General features: G+C 36.4%; 1 long non-coding RNA gene across 1 annotated transcript; it reads right to left on the bottom strand.

Annotated features, from left to right (window-relative positions):
- Positions 1-5,081: 5,081 nt before the first annotated feature.
- Positions 5,082-5,954, bottom strand: LOC9308493. The gene is made up of 2 exons (XR_002331281.1): positions 5,596-5,954; positions 5,082-5,391 (listed from the first exon to the last, which is right to left on the bottom strand). It is a non-coding gene; the product is annotated as an uncharacterized LOC9308493 (long non-coding RNA).
- Positions 5,955-6,389: the final 435 nt, after the last annotated feature.

Here is a 6,389-nt window from a genome sequence, read left to right as displayed (position 1 = left end):
GTAGTGGCTGAGTTTTGTGAGCAGTCCACATGTGACAAGTCTCATAAACGGAAGCGAAGACTATCTCCAAAGTCTTGGATGTTCAAATTCAGGATGAGTTATAAACCTGCGGGAACTAGCCACTTCAGGCGTCACAAAGAATGTGGTCTTTATGCACAAATCCGAGGAGTCAAGATGCAGAGCAAACATCTTTTGCTTTCTCTTTGTCCCAGTTTCGTTTGGCAAGCAATGATAAGAGTCACGGTGAAACGGAGAAAAGTTCCCAAAACTTGGAGTTTTAAGTATAAACAACAGGGGAACTTTGGCCTTCAAGATGTGTTGGTGAAAGAACTAGAAAGAACATCATAGCATTAAAGAGCTGCAGAGGTTATGATCTGCATAAGAAATTCCTCCAACTAAACCTTGAGGACAAGGTTTTTTCAAAGGGGGAGGATTTGATATAGGAATCGAGGCATTGATATATCATAAAGACACGTGGCTGTAGATGAGTGGAAACAATAGCTGTGAGACGTGGCAAGAGATGAGTGGCTGATGGCATTGTTAGAGGAAGAATCGAGAAGCAGAGATATATAGCAAATGATCTTCATTTGCAGGGAATTAACCAAAAAATATCAATTTGTGTAATCTTCTTCTTCTTCTTCAATTCTCTCTGTAAACTCTTAGGGTTTGATATTTCATTGTTGATAGATCTGTTTATACTTCTAAGCTCTATCACATGAGATTTGGATTCTCGTTTTATGAACGACGAAAATCAACTGTCTCTAACCTTTCAGGATCGGCGTATCTCGAACGCGATAGGAACCACATATCTGCTACCATTTCACAAACCACTGCGGTCGCTTCTCTAGCCACCGTCTCCTTGATTGGAGCTTGCGATCTTGTCTCCGCCATTGATTCCGAGGAAGAATGGCTCTGATACCAGTGATGCAGAGAAACTACATTTCAATCTATCACTTAAAAATCAACATAAATTCAATCGTCGTTCATAAAACGAGAAAGAAATCTCATGTGATAGAGCTTAGAAGTAGAAACAGCTCTATCAACAATGAAATATCAAACCCTAAGAGTTTACAGAGAGAATTGAAGAAGAAGAAGAAGATTACACAAATTGATATTTTCTGGTTAATTCCCTGCAAATGAAGATCATTTGCTATATATCTCCGCTTCTCGATTCTTCCTCTAACAATGCCATCAACCACTCATCTCTTGCCACGTCTCACAGCTATTGTTTCCACTCATTGTCTTTATGATATATCAATGCCTCGATTCCTATATCAGCTGCACCGAGACTGATCGGACTGTCTCTATCTTTTTGGTTTTTCTTTGTTTTTTTCGGTTTTTCTTTTTTCGTTATTTTTTAGAAACTCCATTGATGACAAGAATTCTTCATATCAAAATTAAAAATTATAAAACAAAATGTCTTAGACGATATTCTACTCGTAGACTTGTGAGCAACGCATATAAGTCCCCAGCAAGCGAACAGCTAATCATACTAGTATGTAGTACTTAAGGATCGAATCCCCTAGAGATTGAGGTTACACGACAAGTCTATTAGGAATAGAAATATGGCTAGGAATAAAATATAGTTTGTTAGTTTTGGAAACTATTTTAAAACTAAAATAAAATAAAACAAACATTAGAAATCAAAGAGTTCGAATAGGGTTTAAGGATCGTTTCATTCAAGCATATTAAGGATCTTAGTCGATTACACTCGAATTCTCAACTACGAAACATGAATGAACAAACCACCTATAGTTTATAGAATGAATGTCTAAGTTTCGATACTCCGTTACTCAACTTACGCAGACAACGACGCATCTCGACCAGCAAGTAAAACGAATTCGATTAGTTCACAATGCTCAATAACCCAACTTACGCAGGTTATGACGCGAGGCTCCGGTAACACTAGATTCGACAATAGGTTTACACGGGTAGCGCTCATGTTCTCTTAGATCAGTAGCTAGGTAGAGAACCTAACTATGGTGCATTAAGTAAAAGATGTCTAGAAGAATTACTAAGAGAAAGTAATCCTATATCCAACAACTAAACGAAACAATACGATAATCCCATCGAGAAAACCCTAGTTCTATAACAAAGCAACTAATCGAATAAGAAGAGATAAAAGTAAAGGGAAAACGAAATAATAAACATAAATAGAGAAGTGATATGGTTCAGAATACTCATCTATGAGATACAAAAAGGATTCGTCTCCCTTGAAGCAATAGAATGCAGAACAACGAAAACTATGAAAGAATATGTTCATATCTATGGAGATGGTGCAAGAGAGAACTTACGGCGAAGAGGCCGAGTTTTGTGCAGATCTTTACTTCTTCGAGGACGTCTCAAGGTGTATTAAAAGGGCTCCATGTCTTCTAGATCAGTTTAGGGCTTTTCCCAAGTCGAAATAAGTAAAGTGTCGTTGTTTTGGTCAAACATAACAAGAGAATGATTTTGCTGGCTTGCCCCTTTGCTCAGATCTTCATTCTCAGCTTGCTTCTTCTTCGAGCCTGCAAGACATGTCTTCAGTATATCGATAATAACTCTCGACTGGATTGATGGTCTCGTCTAATTCCACTTCCATCTGAAAGGTGACTCTTTTATCTTTCCAAAGACGCTAATATCATCAACTTTTGTGAAGTGTAAGTCCTTCAACGGATGCCATACATCTGATGTTCTGAATCTGTCCAGAAACGGGGTTTGCTCCTCTTTTGGTTCTTAATTTTGCCCAAAAACCTGTAAAGACCTTTTCAAACTAAAACTACCTGAAAACAACTTTAAAATCACTAAAACCATGTCAAACACTTCTTAAAAGCATAAGAAAACGGGTCAAAATACAATGTTATCACTTAGGTACAAAAGATGTCATGTTTTCTAATGCACTTGTTTTGCATGCTTTCTCGTCTTTTTGTTCATATATCTTGGAAAGAGTTTTGAAATAACTAATAGTGGAAAAACACTCACGTACTGAACACTTATTAAAAACTACAAACACGATAGTGAAAGCGGGTGAAAATACGATGTTATCACCTGAGCCTATGGAAGCATCAATGGCCGGATCCTAATTCGTCATCAACGACCAAAATGAGGAGCAGATGTGTGAGGGTTCAAGAGCGGCAACCAACAAAAATTTGAGAAGCAAGAAGAATCTTGGTTAGTGTTTTTGGAGTCAAATATGACTAGATTTCGGGTGTATGATTGGGTATAAGAACTACAACCGCAACCGGATCCTGAAAGCTAAAGTAGTGTTTCTCCGTTTAGAAGCTCCAAAACCAAAAACTCATAGGACTTCGGCCACACGCACAAAGATTTAAGAAGCAAGAAGAACCTTGGTTAGTGTTTTTGGAGTCAAATTTGACTAGTTCTCGTGTGTATGATTGGGTATAAGAACTAGAACCGCAACCGGATCCTGAAAGCTAAAGTATTGTTTCTCTTTTTAAAAGATTTTAAAAAAAAACTCATAGGACTTCAGCCACACCCACAAAGATTTGAGAAGCAATAAGAAGCTTGGTTAGTGTTTTTGGAGTCAAATATGACTAGATCTCGTGTGTATGATTGGATATAAGAATTAGAACCGCAACCGGATCCCGAGAGCTGAAATGGGTATCTGAAAAAATCCACTATATCCATCTAAGAAGCAATCGTAAGGATGATTAGCTAATCTTTCTAGCATTTGATCAATGAATGGCATTTGGAAATGATTTTTTCTAGATTTAGCATTTAACTTTCTATAATCAATGCATATTCTATGACTAATTATGGTTCTAGTAGGTATGATTTCATCTTTATCATTGTTAATAACTGTCATACCTCCTTTCTTAGGAACACAATGAACTAGAGATACCAAAGTGCTATCAGAGATAGGGTAAATTACACATGCTTCCAATAGTTAAGTATCTCCTTTTTTACAACCTCTTTTAAATTAGGATTCAATATCCTATGAGGTTCAATGCTAGAGTAAAATTTATTTTCAAGATAAATCCTATGAGTGCATAAGCTAGGCGAGATTCCTTTTATATTAACTAGTGAATATCCAATGGCCTTCCTATACTTTTCAGCTCGGTTAACAGGATATGCACTTGTTCATTGTTTACTTTATCACTTAAAATGACAGGATATGTAGAGTTATCACCCAGAAAGACGTACCTTAGTCTTTTTGGAAGCGGCTTAAGTTCAACCTTAGGTGTCTTGAGTTCAGACCAGTCACCTGATGTTGGATTGATGAGCTCAACAAGGGTATCGAATACGTTGGTCGAGTGAGCAGGTTAAGCATGTGTTGAACTTTCTTTACTCACTACCGTTACTTCTATGGTAGAACCAATCAAATCCTCAAAGAAGTTCGGTTCCTCAATTGCTCTATGTGAGTCCAAAAGCTTCTAATAACCCAAGGTCTCCGAATACGAATACCCATTTTCATTATTCTTGGTCAGAGCACTCTTACGGTGATCTTCTTCTGCTAGCTCCTCTAGCAACTCATTAGCTAAGTGATCCATTTCCTCAACCTAGAAGATCTGACCTTCTACTGTAGGCTTCCTCATAGTATCCTTGATGTCAAACGTCATTTTGAAATTCTTGCCAAGGTTAAGATCGATCTTCTCCTTCCTAAGATTAATGATAGCTCCAGCCGTTGCTAAGAAGGGTCTCTCTAAAATCAAAGGGTCTTTGAATAACATGCATAATGCAAGTTTATATGTAATTTACACATTGACAACACTATATTATATTTGTAGACTACAATTGTGATTAAAAAACAAAAGAAGTAAACACTTAAAATATAAAAAAATCGTAGCTAAAACATAATATAGTCCTAAACCCACGCAACGCGTGGATCATTTACTAATATTTTATAATTTTAGAAAAGGAATCTTTAAACCTAAATATTGTCGTTGTTAAAAAGTGATTATGAAATGTCATAAAATAGTAAGTATATATATTTTTTTGCAACAACTTTCACTAGTAAAAAAATAGCGCTGCAACCAAAATTTCGTGGCTATATGTGGTAAAAACCACAGACGGTCACGAAAAAAATTTGTGGCTATAGCATCGTGGCTTTTTAGTTTTCGTGGCTTTTCGTAGCTGTAGAGTTACGACGCAGCCACACAATATTTCGTGGTATTTTATTAGTCACTAAAAAGTTTCGTGGTTAATCCGTGACCTTCCCATATAATTTTAAATAAAAAAAAAATAAAGAATTTTTCTTTAAAAATTAATTAATTACACAAAATAAAATAACAATAAAAGAAAATTAAGAAATTAAAAAAGTTACGTTTCCTCTTCGTCTTCGTAGTCCCTCCTCGATTTCTCAACCTTGCTGCCTCCGATATTCATCTCCTGTGGAACGGCGGAAGCTTCATCTCCCAACATTTGAGATAGTTTTTTCTTCATCTTCCAGATCTGCAATAATAGATAAATAACGAAGTTAATTTCATAATCTTATACCATCCAAACAATCAAAAGCTATGATTTATCCCCAAAAATAGATAAAAGATGAAATTTAGAGTAGAAAGAGAGTTGAAATCTTGCCACAAAGAAAACTAAAAACTGAATGGAGAAGATCTAAACTGCGGAGAAGAACATTAAAAAAAAAAAACTAAGAACCAGAGAGACAACGAAGACAACGAATATGGGTTTCTCGATGGAACTGGGTGTACGAGCGAGCTGCGGCGAGAACGACGGCGGTCGACGGACAGATCTGCAAAAGAAAAAAATAAACGATGTGGGAAGAACATTGTTTAGATCTGGAGAAGGCAAATAAATGAAGAAGAAGAAAGGGTTTCTCGTAAAGAGAAAAAATATATATTTTTTTCTTTTTTTAATCCGTGGGGCCATAATATTTGAGCAATTTTGAAAATTTCCGAATATATGACGGGGAAATCTCAAATCTTCTTGTTTTTATCCTAAAAGATAATTTTATGGCAAAATGTATAGCCACACATTTACCACATATTATATCCTTGGTTAATTTAGCCACGAGAAAACCACCGAAAAGTCACAAAACAGCCACGTTTTATTTTTATGGCCAATTCGTGGCTGTCATGAAATTAGCCACGAAACTTCGCGGCTTCACCATGGTTATACGAATTTTTTTTACTAGTGTTTAGTCGAGTAGCTCAAATGAGCCAATTCTGAGGGCTATTATTTACATATCTGATATAATGTGGTTCGGTTTGATTTTTTCGTGTCAGATTATCCGTTTTAATATTTGCATGACGAGAAACCAAAGATAAAGAAAAGAAGAGAATTCTTTCTCATGGATCTCAATTTTCTCCAAGTATGTAGAAAAGACTGGCCACAGGGTAGAGGAAGACACTATCTTTACCAAGTTCGAGCAGTCCGTAAGAAATGTTACTTCTCGCTTGTCTGTATGTAAACACGTTAGGTTGCATCAGAGG

This window comes from Arabidopsis lyrata, assembly GCF_000004255.2.
Source record: "Arabidopsis lyrata subsp. lyrata unplaced genomic scaffold ARALYscaffold_6, whole genome shotgun sequence".
NCBI lineage: Eukaryota > Viridiplantae > Streptophyta > Magnoliopsida > Brassicales > Brassicaceae > Arabidopsis > Arabidopsis lyrata.
The sequence above is the reverse complement of the archived record's forward strand: the minus strand, read 5'-3'. Positions and strand labels throughout refer to the sequence as shown.